This window comes from Carcharhinus amblyrhynchos, chromosome 6, assembly GCF_965287045.1.
Source record: "Carcharhinus amblyrhynchos chromosome 6, sCarAmb.v2.hapA, whole genome shotgun sequence".
Classification (NCBI taxonomy): Eukaryota; Metazoa; Chordata; class Chondrichthyes; order Carcharhiniformes; family Carcharhinidae; genus Carcharhinus; species Carcharhinus amblyrhynchos.
Window position 1 is genome coordinate 25,282,809 of NC_137329.1, and position 23,622 is coordinate 25,306,430.

General features: G+C 41.9%; 1 protein-coding gene across 4 annotated transcripts in view; it reads right to left on the reverse strand.

The window, feature by feature from the left end:
* Positions 1-23,622, reverse strand: part of tead1a (TEA domain family member 1a) — a 216,796-nt gene that overhangs the window by 154,423 nt on the left and 38,751 nt on the right. The window lies entirely within an intron of this gene.

Sequence of the window (23,622 nt, forward strand, 5' to 3'; positions counted from 1 at the left end):
AATGAGTTGCTGCAGGTTTTCAGCTTCCTCTGAATCTTATCCGGATTTCCAGTGCTCAGCTTAGCGTTTTGACTTCACTAGGCAGAACACACCTTCAGATTATATTTAAATCCTTTGCTATCTAAACAGGAGGCAAGTTCTTCTCGAAAAATTAATGTGTAGAGGGACTTAAATCTTGATTCATTGTGAAATCATTCCACCGTCATAGTAAGGTAACAGTTGCCTTCAAGATACTCCCTCTTTGCCTAAAGTCAATCTTAATATTTCCTTTTGCACTTGGAATTAAATTTTGTTTGATAATTTCTCTTTGTGACATTTTACTATATTCAAGGCAGTTTACATAAATATATATATATATATGCAATTAGTTGGTGTTGTTCTCTATGTGGGTTGTTGTCACCTCCTATTGCCCACACATTGTGCCTCTAGGGAGCACAGTTTAAAATGACGCAGCTTAAAGTAGTTATCTGATAGGTACAGGGATTGGTGTTCAAAAGCACTGGGACATCGATCTAGACAATAAGGGGTGAGATTTTACAGCCTCGCTTGAGCGAGACCAGAAATTCCCTCCCAAGGTCAATGAACACTTCCGTTGTCCACCCCTTGCCTCCTCCAATTCTGTGGTGGGCGGGGTGATAAATTCTGGCATAAATGTAATGCTCTCAAGTGTTGCAATGTCTCCACTGAGTTATTTGGTTGAAATGAGCCTCAAAACTGAGGAGAACCCTTATGTACTCTGAATGGTATGCTTTGTCTGTCTAGCACACAAGGAACAATATTTTTCCACTGTGGACCAATACACGTGACAATAATAAATCAAATCAAAACATCCTCTGGAGTTGCAGTCGAAGTTTGGGGAAATTACATCACTACAAAGCTGTCACATAAGAAAGAGGAAACATGACATTTATACAGCACCTTTTGCAACATGGTGCCCCCAAAAACTTTGCAAACACAGGGTACCCCCCAAAATTTTGCAACCACTGGATTACTTTGCTGTGATAAAGCCAAGTGTGGTAGCCAAGGTTTACACTGGAAGATCTTGTTCAGCAATTAGATTAATGGCCTGATCAAATTTTAGGGTATTAGTTTGGGATAACCAATGCTCCACACACTGGGAAAACACCCCTCCTCTTCTCCTTGAAATAGTAAAATCTTTTGCACCACCTGAAAGGACAGGCTGGGTGTTTGTTTGATGCCTCAACTGCAAAGCAGCACCTCCAGCACGGTAGTGCTTCAGTACTGCATTGGAATGGCAGCCTATGAGTAGTACACAAGAGGGTCACCAACTGAGTCACGTTTCAAATAACTGATTTCAAATACTGATTTCGCATTTTAGAACAAGCAAGTTTCATTTTGTTATATTAGAGGAGTAGCAGAGGTAATTGCCTTGTGCACGTTCAGCAATCTTACTGCTGAGAGACCAGTGAAAACCTTTCAATTAATTTACCTCAGTCTGTTTTCCACCATCATTCCACCCACGATCACAAGCATGTGACGAACTGAGCGCCCAAATTGTTCAACTACTGTAAAAACATCACAGTGGTTAGCATTGCTGCCTCAATGCCAGGGACCCGGGTTCAATTCCCAGCTTGGATCACTGTCTGTGTGGAGTCTGCACGTTCTCTCCCTGCCTGCATGGGTTTCCTCCGGGTGCTCCAGTTTCCTCCCATAGTCCAAAAGACATGCTAGTTAGGTGCATTGAGGGAGAATTTAGCATGGTCAATGTACCCAAACAGGGCCCGGAGTGTGGCAACTAGGGGATTTTCACAGTAACTTCATTGCAGTGTTAATGTCAGGCTACTTGTGACACTAATAAAAATAAAATGTGGTGCATAAACACTGGCATGGACCATTGGGACGGAATGCTGTTTCCAGGCTGTCAATACTACATAACAAAGATTTACACCCTTATCATTTGAATGAACAGCAGTGTTGTCAAACAACAACATTTTCAACACTTCCAGATATTTCAACAAGTAAATGTCATCCCTTGGCAAAAAATTATGTAAAACATCAGAATTTCAATGCAGATATTTCTCCACATCAGGAATCATGTGGATGACTTGTATCAGGTTAACATTTTTCATTTCAAACCATGAATAAATATTAAGAAAAGGATTTTTTTTTATGGACCGTTAGTCAAAATTCACTGCAAAGATCTCCTTGAATACTGGGTAGCACTAGGGCAATACTTAATCAATCCTAATCATGTTGTATTATTGATTAGCTCTGTCATTATGCCAGCAATCATTAGCATAATGTTTCAATGTAGATATTCGTCTTATTTCACTCTGATCCGATTTCTGAAGACTAGAGACATTATTGGGCAAATTAAAATAAGAAAAAAAAATGTTTGGTAAGTGAGGAACTCAATCTCAAAATGACACAAGACCTTATAGGTCCTCATTAGCGGAGCACAGATTAGCCATAATTGAATTGAATGGGGCTGGATGGTCTCCTGTTCTTATGGTCAAATGGGCTGGATTTTGAATTACATTAATTCAGCAACATGAGATTCCATGGAAGTTTCTCGGTTGAAGTTCACCCATACTGCCTGCATTTTCCAACCATTATGCAGTATCTACTCAGGGGCCTAACCTTTGCATCACACTTGTATAGTTTATGGAGCATAGAGGCAGTTCACTCAGCCCAACTAGTCTATGTTGGTGCTAGATGCCACCTTAGTCTTTTCTCATTCCACTTCATGTTCACCTTTCAGTATCCTTTCTCAGAACTTTATTCATTGAGATTCAATTGTCAGCTTGATTCAGTTACTCTCAGCTACTAATTCTTACCATATAATCCAGGTTACAAGGCAAGTACTGAGGGAGTGCTGCACTATAGGAAGTGATGCTTTTGGGATGAGATATTAAACTAAGGACCTGACGGTGTTCTGAGGTGAGCATGAAAGGTTTCAGGGCATCAAGTGAAAGAACAACAGCCCCCCACAACCACAATTGCTTAAGTAAGTGCTCATCATATCACTAGTTGTGGAAGCTTGTTACACGCAACTTGATGGCTCCATTTCCTGCATTACGACGACTAGATGTCAAAAATATTCAAGGGTTCTGAAGAACCTTGGAGCATCACGTAATCATGAAAGGCACTATAGAAATGCAGGTACTGTCTTTCTTTCCATGTCAAGTGGTTGTGGTTTCAACCATAGGAACAGGAAATCACCACTTAAGCCATCAAACCTTCTCTGCCATTGAATTAGATCACGGCCAAACTGTAACCTTAACTCCACTTTCATTCCTAAATGCCTTTATCTGAGATCCAGTCTGACAACCTGAACTGATCCACATACTTCCTGAGAAGTGGATTCCAGATTTCCACGATCATTCCAGATTTCACTCCAGTTCCACTTCAGGATTAGGTTGACAGTTCTAGAGATGGAATTACTGTATTCACTTGCTGTCTCCTGGATGGATGTAAACCAAGTCCTTTTTTAAAGATCTCATGATACTATCAGAAGGGCTTTCTCCCCATATCCGTGTTAACATTCTTCCCTCAAACATACTACCAAAAACTGATCAATTGGTCATCCATTTCATCTGCAGTTTGTGGGCTCCTGATGTGCTCAGAACTTTCCTCCACAACTGGACAGTGTTTTTAATAGAACTATTTGGAATTAAAAATGTTCTTCTACGTCTTTTGCAGACCTTAAGTCAATTTCACAACAGGGCTTTGAGATTCAATTTGGTTAGCTCCAAACTGGTGACACAGACAAAATGGGTCCAAAAGGCTACGTCCTGTGCTCTAAAGCTCTATGGGTATATCCAACAGGATGAAATGGGCCAACTACCCAAAGAAAAATAGCAACATCGCTGCAGAATCTTTTTTTAAAAAAACTATTCACGTACACAGGATGTGAGTATTGTGTTCCAATTCTGGGCATCACACTTTAGGAAGGATGTTAGAAACTTAGCAAGGGTACAGCAGAGATTTACTAGAATTGTGCACAAAAATGAGGACTTTCAGTTACGTAGAGGGACTGGAAAGCTGGGAGTGTTCTCCTTAGAGCTGGGATGGTTAAGGGGAGGCATAACCAAGGTGTTCAAAATCGTGAAAAACAGTTTCAAGACAGCGAAATCACGAGAAGCTATTTCCAGTGGCAGGAGGCTTGGTGACCAGAGGAAAACTGCCAAAGAGTTGTGCGTGGGGAGGGCGGGAGTTGTGTTTAGATCCATTCCATAACAAGGGTGCATAGCATTAGATTTAGAACCATGCTGTTCAGGGGCAATATCAGGAAGTACATATTTGAAAAAGGGTAAGAGAAAGCTGGAAATCTCTTCCCCCTCCAAAAGCTTTGGAGGGGAGTGGCGGGGGGTGGTTGATTTATCAGTAAATGGCATTACACGTTACGTAACCAAGACAGGTAAATGGAATTGAGATATAGGTGAACCATGGTCCAAATGGCATGAGGAGCTATGTCATCTTCTGCTATTCTTAGAAGCGGACTAATTTATATGGTTTTAAAAGCAGAAGTCAATTCAACAGTGTTAAAGGTATTCAGCTATTACACATCAAACACTCGCGTACTGACACCATCAGACAATGAGGCTCACAGTTCCTATTCTATTTGCAAACATATTTCTGACTCAATAGGGAATGAGTCAGATAAGCAATGAACACATGCCAGAAAATTAATCCACTCTTCATTGGAAATATGAAATTAAAAGCTCTTATGCTCCAACAGCTGACACACCCACATAAACAGTGTAAAATTAATTATACTCAAGCTCAACAGTGCAGAGGTTCAAAAAAACACTCCTTCCCACCTTATCTTATTAGCAAATTAAATAGTAATGCAATTGTTTTGCTGGAAGTACCACTACTATCTTCTTGTGCTTCAAATTTTCAGATGCATCTGAATCTTGGCAACAGGGAGAGGACAACAGCACTCTTGCTGTCCAAGAATTGGGACCTCTACATAAATAGGGTCACAGATCCAAAAGTATTCATCAGCTCAACTGAAGAAAATGAAAAGAAAGGTAAACATTGCAGCTCTCAGGCAATCCCGTCAGCTGAAGCTGTATTTTTTAATTATTTTCAAGCATTGGGCTACACTGTGAACTGCCCAGGTTGGCTCCCTCCTCCACCACTAAATTCAGAAAGAGTTAACACCACCAGTACAACATCACTGCTACTTGTATCACACAGGCTATTTGTTGCTCCAAATCATAGTACAGCTGTATAGAAGGTGGAGATTCAGCCTACTACGTCTGTACAATTTGAAAGTACTATCCAATTAGTCCAACTCTTCCTCCTCATTCCCCATAGTCCCGCCAATGCTTTTAAGTATTTATCCAATTCCTTTTCAAAAATACGACATATGCTTCCACCACTTTGTCAAGTGGTGCATTTCACATCATAACAGTTCACTATGTAAAAATGTTTCATGTTCCTTCTGATTCTTTTGCCAGTCACCTTAGATCTGCGTTCTTTGGCCCTGACCCTTCTGTCAACGAAAACAGTTACCCCTTATTTACTCTAGCAAAACCTTACATGATTTTGAATACTTAGCAAATCCTCTCTTAACCTACTCTTAAGCAGAACAGTACCAATTTCTCCAGTCTTTCCACCTAAATAAAGCTCCTCATTCCTGGTATCTTTCTGGTAGATCTCTTATGCACCATCTCTAACACCATGGCATCTCCCATATATTGTGACTGGAGCTTTGATTTGATTTATTGTCACATGTACAAACATAGTGAAAAGCATTGTTTCTTACGCAGTGTACAGACAAAACATATCATTCATAGAGAAGGAGCCTAGAGAGTGCAGAATGTATTGTTAGTCATTGCTAGGGTATAGCAAAAGATCAACTTAATGCAAGGTAAGTCCATTCAAAAGACTGACAGCAGTAGGGAAGAAACTGTTCTTGAGTCGGTTGGTATGTGATCTCAGACTTTTGGATCTTTTTCCCGATGAAAGAAGGTGGAAAAGAGAACGTCTGGAATGCATAGGGTCCTCAATTACACAGGCTGCTTTGCCGAGGCAGTGGGAAGCGTAGACAGATTCAATGGATGGGAGGTTGGTTTGTGTGATGGATTGGGCTACGTTCACAACCTTTTGTAGTTCCTTCAGGTCTTAGCAGAGCAGAGCATACCAAGCTGTGATACAACCAGAAAGAATGCTTTCCATGGTGCATCTGTAAAAGTTGGTGAGAGTCATAGCTGACATGCCTGGAACACAATACTCCAGCTAAGGCCTCATAATCATAGTTTTATATGGTTTAGGTTAACCTCTTTGCTTTTGTGCTCAAAGCCTCAATTTATAAAGCTAAGGATTCCACATTTGTTTTAAAAAAAAAACAGCCTTCTCAACATGTTTTGCATCATCAGGTCTCTGTTCCTGCAGGCCTTTTAAAATTGTATCATTTAGGAACAAAGAAAATTACAGCACAGAAACAGGCCCTTTGGCCTTCCAAGCCTGCACCAACCATGCTGCCCAACTTAACTAAAACCCCCTACCCTTCAGGGGACCACATCCCTCTATTCTCATCCTAAAAGAACAAATAAAAATTTAGCATTGTCTCCCCTCATTCTTCCTATCAAAACATGCCACATCACAGGGTCAAATTTTATCTGCCATTTCACTGCTCTATGTTATTATCCTTCTCATTGCTTACAACATTTCCAAGTTCTCCTTCTTCTGCAAACTTATCCTCTACACCCAATTTTAGTTTATTGATACATATCAAGAGCAGCACTGGTGTGAATATCCATCCTTCAGAAACTAGTCTGAAAAAGAACCGCTCTGCTTTTTATCCCTTAGGCAATTTTATATCCTTGCTACCATTCGTTAATATCATGGACTAGAATTTTGTCAACAAGTCTACCATACGGTATTTTGTCAAAGACCTTCTGAAAGTCCAACGCACAACATCTACCCTCCCCATCGTTTCAAATGGTTTCAGGGTAATTCAGTAGCTTTACTGCGAAATACGTTGGCATGATGGTACAGTGGTTAGCACTGCTGCCTCACAGCACCAGGGACCTGGATTTAATTCTGGCCTTGAGTGACTGTTTGGAGTTTGCATGTTCTCCCCATGTCTGCGTGGGTTTCCTCCAGGTGATCCGGTTTCCCCCAAAGTCCAAAGATGTGTAGGTTAGATGGATTGGACATGCTAAATTCTCCCTTAGTGTCAGAGAGCCGGTACAGAGTTGATGGGCTGAAAGGTCCCCTTCCGTGCTTTAAGGATTTTATGGTAACCTGTTCGACCTTATTTTCACTGAACCAGTTTCAGTGTATCCCAGTGGCACTACATTGGTGGCACTCTCCCCCCTAAATCAGAAGGTCATGGTATCAACTATCACAGTGGATATTTCAGCACAAAGTATAAGGTGACACTGCAATGCTAAATCTTGGATTAATGTTTATCCAGACCCCCATTTGCTTTCTCAGTTGGATGTAAAAGATCCCAAGTCACAATTGTGAAGAACAACAAGGGAGTTTTCCTGTGTTCAATTCCAACATTGACTCCTCAATCAACATCACTAAAATTAGATTATCTGGTCAGGATGACATTGTTGCCTGTGGGAACTTACTGTGAACAAGTTGAGTGCTGCAATTCTTGCATTACAGCAGTGATAAGACTTCAAAAGGTATTTTATATTTAGCTGTGGGGGGGCTTTTGGATTTCCCGAAATAACAAAAGGATTCATCTGAAATCTTTCTTCCTTCTTAACGTGGGGAATCAGCAACGAAGCTCAGTGTTTTACAGTATCTCTTAGCTCTACCATCTAATTGTCGGTTCGAAAGAAAACACATCAAAAACCTTGTTCATTTGCGATGCTTCATTAGTGTTTATTTGATCTCTGAGACAGCTCAATGTGCTACGGCTGCACAAATAATACAGCTGGTCTTGATCGGAATTAAGTTGATTACATTAATTTGCATTCAAATTACCTCACACCACAACATGTTGCATTACTGTTGCACAACACCAGTTCTGAAAGGCTTGTTACTTTGCAAGGCACGTCAGGACCGACCATGCAGTGATACAACTGGAAAAACTTGCCTTTCTGGCTCTGCTTTACGTCTGGGTATCTGCATTTTTTCTGAAGCCAGTGCTTTCTCTCTCACACACAAATTACCCATTCATTAAAATCTTTGATTTGCGCCTCTTTCCTTGAAATCCCCATTTGTGCTGTCATTTCTTTTCCTTGCAATATTCTTGTTTTGTACAGAAAAATAGATTAGTTTGCAATACTGGCATCCATCTGTACAAGGAAAATAGAAGCTACTATGTACACCTATCGTGAAACAGGTTCAGTAGAATTGGCGCCAAGGTTAACTGCTTTGTTTCAGAAAAGAAAACAAAAGAAATGGGTTAGGCAATGAGCTCTGCTTTCACAAATACATTTCCTTCTTTTCAAATATAGGAAGCTGTGAAGCTGTTGAAGTGCTGTGAATTTAACTTTAACCAATGAGTGATACTTAATTTTTAGTGACAAGCAGGTCAGAAAAATAGAGAGGAAGCAAGCGAGATTGCAAGAAAAGAGAAGGTACCATAAAAAGTAAAGAGAGTGATGGAAATTGAAATGGAAAGCAGGGAGGGAAAAACAAGAAGGAAGAGGGCGGGGAGGGAAAAGAGAGCAAGGCAACAGAGAGAAGGAGCCCAACAGCAAGAGTCAGAAGGGACACAGGATAGAAAGGTGAACAAATGAATACACAGAGCTGAATGCAGACAGCAAATCTTGCTGTACCAATGTTGATTTTACACTGACCCTTACTTCATGCCCCAAGAGACCTGTAACAATGCTGAATCCAGCACATAATTCCAGGTTCCCATGGGTCTACAATCCAGCTGTTGGAATAAGGTTGCCAGATTCAGAAGCATTATCTCATTTGCTCCCGCCTCTTGGAGTCTTAACTGAATAAGATCCCATATAAAAACAATTGGTGACATGGAATTTAGAGCACCTAAAGAAATCATTCAGTGCCTCAAATGGAACAGGTCAAGTCAGTGGGCAATAAAGTGGCAGATAATATAACGTGAGAAAATGAGAGCTTGCTCACTTTGGTGATAAGAACAGAAAAGTATAACGTTTGTTTAAAAGGTTTGAAACTTGTAAACGTTGATGTTCAGAAGGACTTGTGTGTACTCGTACAAGGAATAAGTCGTTAGCATGCTGGTACAGAAAATAATTAGGAAGGCAAATGGCGAGTTGGAGTACAGGAATAAAAGGAAGTCTTGCTGCAATTCTACAGGGTTTTTTGTGAGACTAAACCTGGAACACTGCGCAATTTTGGTCTCCACATTTAAGGAAGGCTATACTTGCATTGGAGGTGGTACAACAAAGGTTCACTAGATTGGTCCCTGGGATGAGGCTTATCCTGTGATGAAAGGCTGAGTAAATTGGGTCTATATTCTCTAGAATTTAGAAGATTGAATGGTAACCCCATTTAAATGTACAAGACTGAAGGGGCTTGACAGGATAGTCTTGGAGGTTGCTCCCTGCCTGGGAATCTAGAACATGAGGTGACAATTTTAGGACAAGGGGAAAATCATTAACAAATGGAATTCAACTTTAAACTGAGATGAGGAGGAATTTCTTCACCCAGAGTCATGAATACTTGAAATTCTCTACCATGGAAATTTATGAACGAACCACTGTTGAATGCGTTTAAAGCTGAGATGACAAGATGTTTGGTCTCAGGGAATGGAGGGATATGGGGAGCAAGGAGGTTGGGGGGCGGGGGGGGGGGGGGGGGGGGGGGGGGGGTACATGAGCAAAAGCTTTCTTACCCAGAGGGTGGTGGCAGTCTGGAATATGCTGCCTGGGAAGGTGGTGGAGGGGTTGCATCACATCCTAAGTACTTGGATGAGCGCTTGGCCTTTAGCCTGGAAAATTGTGACATGCCAAGTGCTGGTAAATGGGATTAGGTAGATAGGTCAGGAGTTGCTCATGTGTCGGTGCAGACTTGATGGGCTGAACGGCCTCTTGTGCACCTCGTGATTCTATGATTCTAAAAGTGGAGTCGAAGGGAAAACCAGCCACAACAGTTCTGAATGAAGAAGCTGGCTCGAAGGGCTGTATGGTCTACACCAATTCATATTTCTCATGTTTTTATATACCCATTACAACCTCATTTTCCTGCTCTTCCCATAAATCTTTTGGGCAGGAAGATACACTGAGGATCTGCCTGCACACCCTCAGATGGGCATCAGTGATCTGATTTTGAAGAGCTGCTGGTTCTGGAAGCTCGTGGTGTGCAAAACGGCTGCCATTTTTCCCAAATTGCAATAATATCAACATGTCAGTGAAGCACTTGATTCCCTGTAAAGCACTTTGGGATACCACGAGCTTATGAAAAACACTTCATAAACACTTCTACTATTGTAGACCAACCGGACACGTGAGAACGCAACTTCACAAGACGTCCTGTGACGATAGAGCTGCGGTTATCTCCAGGATCTCTGACAGAGCGCAAGTACCATATATAGCTGTTGAGTTTAGGAATAAACCACCTTTGTTGGAAAGACTTGATGTTGGTGATTTAAGGAACCCACAACATTCTACAATTATAGTCTTTCTTTTCATGTATTTATCCAATTCCCCTTTAATGGAATTTAATTCTCCTTCTGTTGAGTCCATTAAATTCTCCCTAACGTTACGCTGCTGTTTAAAAAAGGTAGCAGGCAAAAGGCAGGGAATTATAGGCTGGTTAGTTTAACGTCTTTTGTAGGAAAAATGCTTGAATCCATCATCAAAGAAGAAAAGGTGTGCCTCAGGGATCTGTTTTGGGGCCACTGCTGTTTGTAATTTTTATAAATGATCTGGATGAGGGTATAGTTGGGTGGATCAGTAAATTTGCTGATGACACCAAAGTCGGAGGAGTGGTAGATAGTGAAGAGGGGTGTCATAGTTTACAGAGAGACTTGGACAAGTTGCAGAGCTGGGCCGAGTGGTGGCAGATGGAGTTTAATGCGGAAAAGTGTGAGGTAATTCACTTTGGCAGGAATAACGGATGTGTAGAGTATAGGGCTAACGGTAGGACTCTGAATAGTGTTGATGAACAGACGGATCTAGGTGTATGTGTACATAGATCCCTGAAAGTTGGGAATCAAGTAGATAAGGTAGTTAGGAAGGCATACAGTGTCTTGGCATTTATTAGTAGGGGGATTGAATTTAGGAGCCGCAACGTCATGTTGCAACTGTACAAAACTCTGGTGCGTCCGCACTTGGAGTATTGTGTGCAGTTCTGGTCCCCACATTATAGGAAGGATGTGGAGGCATTGGAGAGGGTGCACAGGAGGTTTACCAGGATGTTGCCTGGTATGGAGGGAAGGTCCTATGAGGAGAGACTGAGGGATTTGGGGTTGTTTTCGTTAGAAAGAAGGCGGCTAAGAGGGGACCTTATTGAAACATATAAGATGATTAGAGGTTTAGATAGAGTGGACAGTGATAGCCTTTTTCCTCGGATGGAGAAAGCTAGCACGAGGGGGCATAGCTTTAAATTAAGGGGTGGTAGATATAGGACGGATGTCGGGTAGGTTCTTTACCCAGAGGGTGGTGAGAGATTGGAATGCCCTGCCTGCTGCAGTTGTAGATGCGCCTGGTTTGGGGGCGTTTAAGAGATCCGTGGATAGGTTTACGGATGGAAAGGGATTGGTTTAGGTTAGAGGGTCATTGCTTTTTTAATTGGTCAGCGCAACATTGTGGGCCGAAGGGCCTGTTCTGCGCTGTAATGTTCTATGTTCAATAGCGAGGCACCTGGAAAGGAATGGTTTGATAGAGCAGACGCAGCACGGATTCGTTAAGGGGAAGTCGTGTTTGACAAATTTATTGGATTTCTATGAGAATGTGACTAGTGCGGTGGACAGAGGGGAACCGGTGGATGTGGTGTTTCTCGATTTTCAAAAGGCGTTTGATAAGGTGCCTCACAAAAGGTTGCTTCAGATGGTTAGGGTGCATGGAGTTGGGGGTAAGGTGTTAGCGTGGATAGAAGATTGGTTGTCTAATAGGAGGCAGAAAGTTGGTATCAATGGGTGCTATTCTGATTGGCAATTGGTGACTAGTGGAGTGCTGCAGGGATCGGTGCTGGGGCCTCAGCTGTTTACCATTTATATAGACGATCTGGAGGAGGGGGCTGAGTGTAGGGTGACGAAATTTGCTGATGACACAAAGATGAGTGCAAAAGCAAATTGCGCGGAGGGTGTGGAAAGTCTGCAGAGGGATCTGGATAGGCTGAGCGAGTGGGCGAGGACCTGGCAGATGGAATACAATGTTAGCAAGTGTGAGGTTATCCACTTTGGCAGAAATAACAGTAGGAGGGATTACTATTTAAAGGGTGAAAAGCTGCAGCATGCTACGGTGCAGAGGGACCTGGGGGTCCTTGTGCATGAGTCGCAAAAACCCAGTCTGCAGGTGATCAAGAAGGCGAATGGTATTCTGGCCTTTATAGCAAGGGGGATAGAATATAAAAGCAGGGGAGTCTTGCTGCAACTGTACAGGGCACTGGTGAGGCCGCAGCTGGAGTACTGTGTGCAGTTTTGGTCGCCGCACTTGCGCAAGGATATTTTGGCCTTGGAGGGAGTGCAAAGGAGGTTCACTAGGCTGATACCGGAGATGAGGGGGTTGGACTATGACGAGAAACTAAATAGACTGGGTCTGTACTCGCTGGAGTTTAGAGGGATGAGGGGGGGATCTTATAGAGACGTATAAGATAATGAAAGGGATGGATAGGGTAGAGGTAGAGAGATTCTGCCCACTAAGAAAGGATAGCAGGACTAGAGAGCACAGCCTCAAGATAAGGGAGTGGGGGCAATTTAGAACAGAGTTGAGGAGGAACTTCTTCACTCAAAGGGTGGTGAATCTCTGGAATTCTCTGCCTGTTGAAGTGGTGGAGGCTACCTCGCTGAATATATTTAAGTCACGGGTAGATAGGTTTTTGACAGACAAGGGAATTAAGGGTTATGGGGAGAAAGCGGGAAAGTGGAACTGATCTACTTCAGATCAGCCACGATCTTATTGAATGGCGGGGCAGGCTCGAGGGGCTAGATGGCCTACTCCTGCTCCTATTTCTTATGTTCTCATTAAAGATCACAAAACATTTTGTCAAAGTTCCTCTAGATTCCTCTTCTGTTTCTTTACTGGTCCCACCACCATCCTCCCTTTTACCATTTCATGACTCTGACTTTGTCCATCACAGACCTTCCCTTTTGTTCTCAACTCCGCTCCGCCCCCTTTCTTCCTTGTTACATATCCAACCACTTTCAGTTCTGACGAAACATCAACTTAAAAGTTAACCCTGTTTCTCTCTCCTCGGACACTGCCCAACCTGCTGGCTACTTTTAATATTTATATTGCAGCACCATCCAAGCCCTACTCAAGCCTGTCCAAAGTCAGCAGATACCAGCAAAACAGACTCAACAGAGGGAGACAGAATTCAACTTTAAACCTTGCAAGACAAAAGAAGTTTGGACAAAAGAACTTTTTTTTTTAAACAAAAACCTAAGTCTTTAACGGGGAAGAGAGCCAGGATTTGGCCCTTGCTTCACCTACTGTCTAAAGTGGACTTTATATACTCAGTAAAACAAAGATAGCCACATCAAAACTCCTCCAGCTAATGGGATAGATTTCAGAGCAATTGTTTGGCCGATGAAGTAATTTCTGGCAAAATAAACCCTGAAGCCATTCAACATCGAGCTCTGTAATCACAATGTGTTAGTACTACCAGGTTAGATTCCTCAAACCAGTAATCAATCCTTTCACTGATATCTTTTCTGCCACCCCACCCTCCCCCCTCAGTTTCTCTGTTGCACACGAAGAGGTGATGGAAGTTAGGATGATTAGTGGCATGAAGAAATCACACACAACCAAACCTCTCTCCCCCCGCCCCCCCCACCAAAAAAACATTCCAAACAAGCTGATGACGTGGGTGCTGAGTGGATCCAGATTTTCAACAGTGAAAAACAGTTTGAAAATGTACTTTTTTTGCGTAAATAAGGCTCACTTTGTTCTGGGCTGAGTAAAGTCATCCATTAACTTTCTGCCTAATTATAATTCGAAGGATATACCTGCATTGGAAACAGTATCCCATACATGACCCTGATATGTTTCCAAAAGTAACAAGACGGAAACTGTGTTAGAATCATAGAATCCCTACAATGTAGATGGAGGCATTTCGGCCCATCAAGTCTGCACCGACTCTCTGACCGAGTGCCTTGCTCAGGCTCTCTCCTCCACCCTATCCCTATAACCACGCACATTCACCATGACTAAACTACTTAACCTACACATCTTTGGACACAAGGGGACAATTTAGCATGGCCAATCCACCTAAACTGCACATCTTTGGACTGTGTGAGCAAACCAATGCACCCTGAGGAAACCCACACAGACCCCAACAGGGAGAACATGCAAACTCCACAATCACCCCAGGCCAGAATTGAACCCAGGTCCCTGGTGCTGAGAAGCAGCAGCACTAGCCACTGTGCCACCCATATCACACCTTTAACACCTTCATTGCCAAAGTGCTTTACAACCAATTTTTTAAAGAAGTGCAGCCACTGCTACATTGTGGAAATCACAACAGCCAGCTTACAGGTAGCAAGATCCCACAAAATACATTTCATCAGTTATAAAGCACTTTGGAACGAATGGTGCTATACAAATGCAATTCCTAGCTTCTTGTTACTTTTGTGAATGTCTCACGGTCATAGTTAAGATAGAAATGAGATTCAAAGAACAGCAGGGGTGAAGCACTTTGGTTACAGAGGGAAAAAAAAGAGGTTCTTAAACATTGGATTTTAAATCAAGGGATCTTCAAAACTATGAAGATTTGAGATAAATAGAAGGAAAGATAGATTATTTGCACCAGCCAGTAACTAGAGGGCATGAATTTAAGATGACAAAAAAAGGGCAAGGTAAGGATATTTTTAGTGCAGTGCTGTTGAGACATGGAATAACTTGCTGAGAACAGTGGTGGAAGCAGAATCTATTACAGCTTTAAGACTGAGGTGGGTGAATATTTCAAAAGTACAAATTTGTACAAATTGTGGAGGGGTGGGGGGAGGACAATGCAAGAGGGATGGTGAGACTAATTGGACAGCTGTCAAGTAAAAGCTGCACCAGCGAGAGGGGCCGAATGCCCTCCTGTGCTGTAAAAATCTTGGATTCTACAAATTCTATTCAACACACTTGGGCTTCTCTGCTTTCACCACAGTCTCACAGTGGGGCAGCAGCCCCTGCACGTGAATTCTGCCACTAGCACAGAAAGCTAAATTAGTCAGAAACAGTCTCTCGCACACACTCGCAGCAGATACCACAGATTGAGAGCTGGTGCAGAAACTGCACTTTTGGAATCAAATACAAGAGCATTAGCAAACGCAAAACTTCACAGAAGTTTAACATTGTGCTCTTTAAATGCTTGGAACAGCATCTGCCAAAGCTTACTCTTCATTTGATAGAAAATGAAATCTACAAGCAACAGTGAACAAAGTGAAAATGCATAATCCCTCACCAGGTTATATAACATAAAAGCACTTCAACACCAAGCCTGTGGACTTAGAGAAAAAAGTGATTCAACTTTACCTTAAAGTGCTTTCTCTACCACATGGGACGATCACGAAACAGTGAACCGCAATGCCATTTTGACAAAGAAATCATTTATTACCCAGGAAAATAGTTATATTTCTGTCGCATCTTTCAGCACCTCAGAACTTCCACAACCCAATGACAATCCTCTGAAGCACATTCGTTGTTGTAATGTAAGAAACACAGCAGCCAATTTACACACAGCAAGCTCCCACAAACAGCAAAATGATAACAACCAGATATAACCTGCATGATGTGAATGAGGAATAAAGGAGTATTGGCCAGGACAGTGGAATTTCTGTTCTTCTTTGAAGTAATGCCATGGGATCCATCAGGGTCCTCAGCTTGAAGTCTCATCAAAGGATGGTACCTCCAACAGCACAGCACTCCCTTGGTACAACATCTTCAAAGGTGCTTACGCCCTCAGTACTGTCCTTCCGACAGTACCTTGCACAGTACAGCCCTTCCAACAGCGCAGTACTCCCTCAGTACTGGCAGTCAGTGGTCCCTCAGAACTATTCTTCTGACAGTGCAGCGCTCCCTTGGCACTGCCCCTCCAAATGTGCAATGCTCCTGGATACTGTTGTTCTGACAGTGCAGCTGGCCCTTGGTACTACCCCTCTGACAGTGCTATGTTCCTTCAGCAGTGACCGGGATTGTAAGCCTGAATTTTTTTTAGCTCCAGCACAACAAAGTTAGTGAGGGAAGGGGAGAAGCAGAAATAGAACATCAGGCGCTTGGGCTTTGCAGTCAGCTAGAAACTTTGGTGGTGGAAGTGCAAAGTGGGAGGTCGGAGAGAGAAGGGCTAAATGACAAACGTTCTCACATTCCTGAAACAGATCATAACAGCAAGTGGTTTAACTGGAGTAAATAAGGGAAAAAAATATTTTCTCTGACAGGGTTGATAAAGAAATACAGGTTTAAGAATAGTGAAGAGGACTTTCAGTAGAGCACGCCAGTGCTGTTTTATTTCAACGTTATTACAATTATGCAGATCTGCCATCAAGCTTTGCCCTGTCTGGTTGATGCTCTATAATTACAAAGCTAAAAAGATAAATCTTTTTATTATGAACGTTCATATCTCACCGAGGAGGCTTCAAGCCAATCTACAACCAACAACCTGCTGGGAAAACTCTGCTCATTTTTTTGAGAGCTGTGGCAAATTCCTCCACAACAACAACAACCAATATTTAGAAACAACTTTCTAAAAAATAAACTGTCAGTTTGCCTTATGTAAAGGGATCCTTTAAAAAAATCCAGGTTCCAAAATCATTGCCAAAAGCTATTCAATTCTTCCTTGGGCTACGCTCTTTGTACCATGTTTCGTTGAAACGAGATTTATCATTTACAGAAGAACAGATTGGTTAACAAAAAGTTACCTCCATCCACTTTGTGCCAGATATGATAATGGTAACAGAAGCAGAGGGAACAACAAAGAGATTTTTCTTTTAATAACACAGAGTTGTGATCTGGAATGCACTCCCCAAAAGGGTGAAAGAATCAAGACTCAACAATAATTCCAAAAGGAAGCTGGATAAATGCTTGAGAAATAAACATTTTCATGGATCCAGGGAAGTAGTAGTAGTGAACAGGTCTAATTGGAGAGCTCTTTCAAAGAATGAGCACATGCCAGATGAGCAGGTTATGTTTTTAAATACAAATACCTTAGGCTTTTTTAGCATTATGTCTTCTGGTGTTTAAAATTCTCCTAGGGAAAAAAAAACATAACAGGTTTGTGTGCCATAAATATGTTCAATAGATGCATTCAGGCATGGAGCCAAACGGGGGAAATCAGATCAGTCAGGATCCTCATTAATTACCTGAAAGCAACGCACAATGCGAAAACTCATTAATGAGCTGCAGACACATTAAGCAAATGGTGACCTACAAATTTTTTTCTTTCTCTCGTGCTTTCATCTCACGACTACTTTGCATTTCAATTACATGATTCTTCTATTCTGTGCCATCTCCAAGCTTCCCTTACCATAGCACCCAGCTAATACCAACTCCATGCATTCCAATTTCTTTAGTTACAATAAGTGGCCTTCGCCAAGCGAGCACTGATCATTATCTATCAAAAGTGCTTAGCTTTTCTGTCATTCAATTTACTGCATTATTTTATTGTTGCTCATCTTGTATTGGAATAAAGACACAGATAAAGATGAGATTTTTCTATGCCGTGCATTTCACCTTCTCTGATTAGTTACAGACATTTCCGTGAAAGTATAAAATGAAGAAACTGGTTTGCACACGTCATCGAGTAGAAAACATTCTGACTTACATCTGTTAACCACCATATTCCTTGACGAGGGCAAAATAATTAACATTTTCATTTTGATTTCACCTACATGGAGCGTATGGGTTTCTTTTATGGAGGGACAGAATTGAAGAGCAGAGTCATCGTATATTTGCATAGAACCTTGGCTAGACATACTAAAGTTTATTAGTGTCACAATTAGACTTACATTAACACTGCAACGAAGCTACTGCGAGTATCCCCTAGCCGCCATAGTTTTGGAAGTGTCCGCAGTTCTGGTCACAATATTTGATTTGATTTATTGTCATATGTATTAACAGTGAAAATTATTGTTTCTTGCATGTGCTATACAGACAAAACATACTGTTCACAGAGGAGGAAATGAGAGAGTACAGAATGTAGTGTTACAGTCATAGCTAGGGTTAGAGAAAGATCAACTTAATGCAAGGTAAATATTATTAAAAAAGGATACAGAGACACTGGGAAATGTGAAAAAACACTTTACTAGGATGATATTAGATTAGAAAGGCTTGAAGAGGGTGAGAGAACTAAGGATGATATGACAAAGGTCTTTAATATTATGAATAGTTTGCTTAGTTACATCTGATCAGTTTGTTTGATAGTACAAACATAAAAGATGTACCAACTTGCAGGAGACACCAGAACAGGGAGCCATAGGCAAGAGTGAATCGCTAATAAATCCAACTGGAAATTCAGGAGGAACACTGTCAGCCAGTGAGTGGTGAGGTTTGGAACTTGGTACCACAGGGAATGCCTGAGGTGAATTGGACTGATACATTCAAGGGAGAGCATGTTAACACAAAGGCATGGAAAGATATGTTGATGGAGTTTGATGAGGTAGGGGTAGGTTGAGGCCCACAAGGAGCATAAACGCACAGACCCATTAGACCAAATAGCACAAAATATGGCACATTTTGGGTGGCACAGCAGTAGTGGTTAGCACTGCTGCTTCATAGTGCTAAGGACCCGGGTTCAATTCCTGGCTGGGATCACTGTCTGTGAGGAGTTTGCACGTTGTCCCGTTCTGTGTGGGTTTCCTCCCAAATTCTGAAAGTAGTATGGTTAGGTGCATTGACCCGAACAGGTGCCGGACTGTAGTGGCTAGGGGAATTTACAGTAACTGCATTGCAGTGTTAATGTAACCTTAGTTGTGACTAATAAACAAACTTAACTAGCTTAAGTAAAAGCTGAGAATAGGTGCATATGTAATAGTAGTAGCAGAATTATCAAAACAGGCCAACCAGACTATCCAATCCTTTGAAGTTCATAGAGTCCCTACAGTACAGAAGGAGGCCCTTTGACCCATCGAATCAGTCCCGAACACAATCCCACAAAGGTCCTATTCCCACAACCCCACACATTTACCTTGCTAATCCTCCTATACTAGGGTCAATTTAGCATGGCTAATCAACCCAACCTGCAGACCTTTGGACTGTGGGAGGAAACCGGAACACCCCGGAGGAAACTCCCGCAGACATGGGGAGAATGTGCAAACTCCACGTAAACCGTGAGCCGAGGCTGGCATTGAACCTGGATCCCTGGTGCCATGAGGCTGCTGTGCTGCCCAAAGTTGCTTCACCATTAGCCTGCACATCTCTCTCTACAATGCTGATTTCCTACTTTTTTTTCCATCCTCTGTTTCCAAATATAAAGAAATTATTTGCATATATTATATATATCTCAATATATAAAATAGAGCATCTTTCACTACCACAACGTGTCCCAAAATCATTGTCAATTAAGCACTTCCGAAATGTAACTGTTTTTGCAATGTGGCAAACGATAGATTTTTTCTGAATAATTTGACGCAGCCTGTCTTTAATGTGACATGCTTGGGAGGAACAGGTGATTTTAGACCTATGGTTCCCAAACCTCTTTCTCCACTCTTCATACTTGGGTTTGTTGCAGATTCGTAATAGCAATCAATTGCTGTGATTGGCCAACAACTGCATTATCGCTGCACCATATGACTACAAGGTTCTTTTAAGGTTTTTATTCATCTTGTCTATATTCCCATGCCATTCCTTCTTGGCCTGATATTTCATAACATGAGAAATAGGTGCTAGACTAGCCCATGTAGCCCTTCTATCCTGCACCATGGCTGATCTGACTAAACTCTGGAATTTAAGAGATTCAGTGATTTCATTGAAACATATAATTTACATAGCACCTTTAAAAAAAATGCCTCTAGATGCTTCACAGGAGCATTATAAAACAAAATTTGGAATGCAACCATATAAGGAGACATTAGGTCAAAAGCTTGATTTGAAGGAGTTTGAAGGAGTATCTAAAATGATGAGAGGGAGGGAGAGAGGGAGGAAGGTTTGGGAAGAGAATGACAGTGTTTAGGGCCTTGGCAACTGAAGACAGTCACCAATGGTGAAGCGATTAGGAATCAGGGATGCACCAGAAGGCAGAATTGGAGAAATGCCAAGATCCGGGAGGGTTGTAGGGCTGGTGGAGATTACAAAGATAGGAACAAGGGAGTGCATGGATTTGAAAACAAGCATGAAAATTTTAAAACATAAATTTTCCTGCATAGTGCCAAATGCTAACTATTACCATGTTTCCTCCCTCCTCTTCGCAGCAAAATGTGCCTCATCATGAAACAAGGTGCTTACTGACAGAAGTGGAGCCCATGACACAAATTCCAACATGGCTTTGCAAAGACACAGTATGATCTATTTCAAACAGCACAACTAGTTGGAGAAACATGGAGACAGCTGCCATTCAATCATTGGAAAAGTTTGTAATATAGTAGTGATTTATACTTAGTTCAGACAAAATTCCAAAAGCTTTGCATTTACAAATGAAAAATAAAATGAACTCCTTCCCCTCAGGAGATTACTAAACCAATTGGGTTTTTAAACAATCTGACTTTACAGCCACTTTTATGAAGACAATTTTTTTTTACTTCCAGCTTCTTTTAAAAACTGAATTTCAGCTCATAATTGTCTGGACTATTGTTCAGTACTGTGCTTATACTGTGCTCATCCCAGTCCAACGCCAGTATCTCCACATCATGGCTATTGGTCCAGGCCAGTAGATCACTAGTAATCTAACCACTATACTGCTGTCCCCAATTAAACAGCACAATGTGATCTTTTAACAGCAAACAGAAGACACATGATCAAAGAGTTTTAGTTTAATTGTGTGAGAAGCTCAGCACTTCTGTCACTTCCTCAACACTGCAATGGTTAGCTTAGATTATATGCTTGACCGTTGGGGGTTCAATCAGAGTCAACTGTACACCCAAGTGAGCCAAGCTGACAAAGGAATATTGACACCAAGAAACAGTGGAGTAGAAAGTACAGACATTAAACTTGAATTACTTGTGGTCAAGGCAGTGATCCTTACACTGAATTTCACAGAATCATAGACTGATCACAACACTGAAGGCAGAATCAGATCCCTGCAAGAGCAACTCACCTAGTCCCAACTCCCCACCTTTATCCCCTGCATCCCCGCAAATTTTTCCGCTCCGGATAATGGTCCAATTCCTTTCCACCACAATTGAATTTGTCTCAACCTCATTCTCAGTCAGTGCATTCCAGATTCTACCCACTCACTGCACAAAGAAGTTCATTTTCATGTTGCCATTGCTACTTCTGTCAATCACCTTCAATCTATATCCACTGGTTTTCAATCCTTCCACCAGTGGGAACAGTATTTACCCATCTACTCTGTCGAGAGTAGATTTTTGAATGCCTCCATCAAATCTCATCTCAATCTTCTCCTCTCCAAGAATAGCTCCAGCTTCTCCAACCTATGCAACAGTAAGAAGTCTCGCAACACCAGGTTTGTGTGGTAGCACAAGCTTTCAGAGTGCTGCTCCTTCATCAGGCGAGTGCAGGATCGTTTCACAAACTGGGACTATTTAGACACAAACTCACTAACAAGACAATGATTGGAATGCAAGTCCTAACAGTAATCACATCTTTACAGGTGCAGACTATGCAAGTGAAGAGAGGGTTAAGTACAGTTAAAAATGTGTGAATTGTCTCAAGCGAGGACAGTTAGGGAGATTTTGCAAGCCTAGGCAAGTTGTGGGGGTTTCAGATAGTGTGACATGAACCCAAGAGCCTGGTAGAGACCACCGTCTTGTGTGCGGAACTTGGCCGAGTAATGCCCTGTTTGTGAATCAAATCTTGCACCCACCTGATAAAGGAGCAGCACTCAAAAGCTTGTGCTACCACATAAACCTGTTGGACTTTAAATTGGTGCGAGACTTCTTACTGTGCCTATCCCAGTCCAACGCCGGCACCATCACATCCTATGTAACTGAAGTTCTTCATTCCTTGGACCATTCTCATGAATCTTTTCTGCACCTTCCCTAATACCTCACATCCTTCCTAAAGTGTGGTGCCCAGAACTGGGTATAATACTCTCATTAAGGTCAAACTAGTGTTTTATACAGGTCTGGAATTGCTTCTTTGCAGTTGGACTCTATGCCCTTATTTATAAAGCAAATAGCAATCTGGACTTTATTAATCACTTTCTCATTCTGCCTTCCCGCCTTCAATAATTTGTGTACATATTTCCCAAAGTTCCTCTGCTCCTGCATTCCCTTTCTCGAATCATGTCTTTTATTTTATATTTCCTCAACCTATTCTTCCTGCAAAGTTACAATTCTCTACATTAAATTTCATCTGCACTTGCCCACCCATTCCAACCAACCTTCCAAGTTTTGCATCATTTGCAAGTTTTGAAATTGTGCCCTGGACACCAAAGTCTAGACCATTAATATAAATCAAGAACAGTCGGAATCCTAATACCAACCCCGAGGGAACTCCATTATAAAGCTTGCTCCAGCCCAAAGAACAACTATCCACAATTACTTTCTGTTTCCATCATTCTTTTCCATGCTGCTCCTGTCCAACTTTCCTCACAAGACTGTGGTGCAGCACTTTATCAAATGTCTACTGGAAGCCAATTGGTTAGGTTAGGAAGTTATTGGTGAGGTTGACTGGCCATGCTTAATTAACCCTAGCATCAGGGGGACTAGCAGAGTAAATCTGAGGGGTTATGGGAATAGGGCCTGGTTGGGATTGTGGTCAGTGCAGAGTTGATGGGCCAAATGGCCTTCTCCTGCACTGTAGGGATTCTATGATTCTAAGACCACGTACTCGACCATTACCCTTTTCTATGCTCTCTGTTACCTCATCAAAAAAACTTAAACAAGTTAGGTCAACAAGATTTGCCTTTTACTCCAGGCTGGAACTTAATAGAACATAAAGCGCAGAAATAAGCCATTCAACCCAACTTGACTATCACACTGTTTCTGCTCCACATGAGCCACTTCCCACCCTACTTCATCTAATTCTATCACAACATCCCTCTGTTCCTTTCTAAATCACAAAAGGTTAGTATGCAGGTAGCGCAAGTGATTAGGAAAGCAAGTGGGATGTTGTTGTTTATTCAGAACGGAATGGAATATAAAAATAGGGAGGTTTTGCTACAGTTGTACAGGGTATTTCCAAAACCATATCAGAAGTACTATGTACAGTTTGTCTCCTTTATTGAGACAGGAACTGCACTGGCAGTTCACAAAAGGTTTGTTTGATTGATTGGTTCCTGAAATGGGGGTGTTGTTCCACGGGGAAAGTTTAAATCTGTGTCCAAAAGTATTTAGAACAGGGCAAGGTGGTCTTACTGAAACATACAAGATTCTGAGGGTATTCGACTAAGAGGGTGCTAAGAGCATGTTTACCTTTGTGGGAGAGGCTAGAACCAGGAGACATAGGTTAAAAATAGGTATCTCCCATTTAAGATGGCGATGAGGGGAATTTT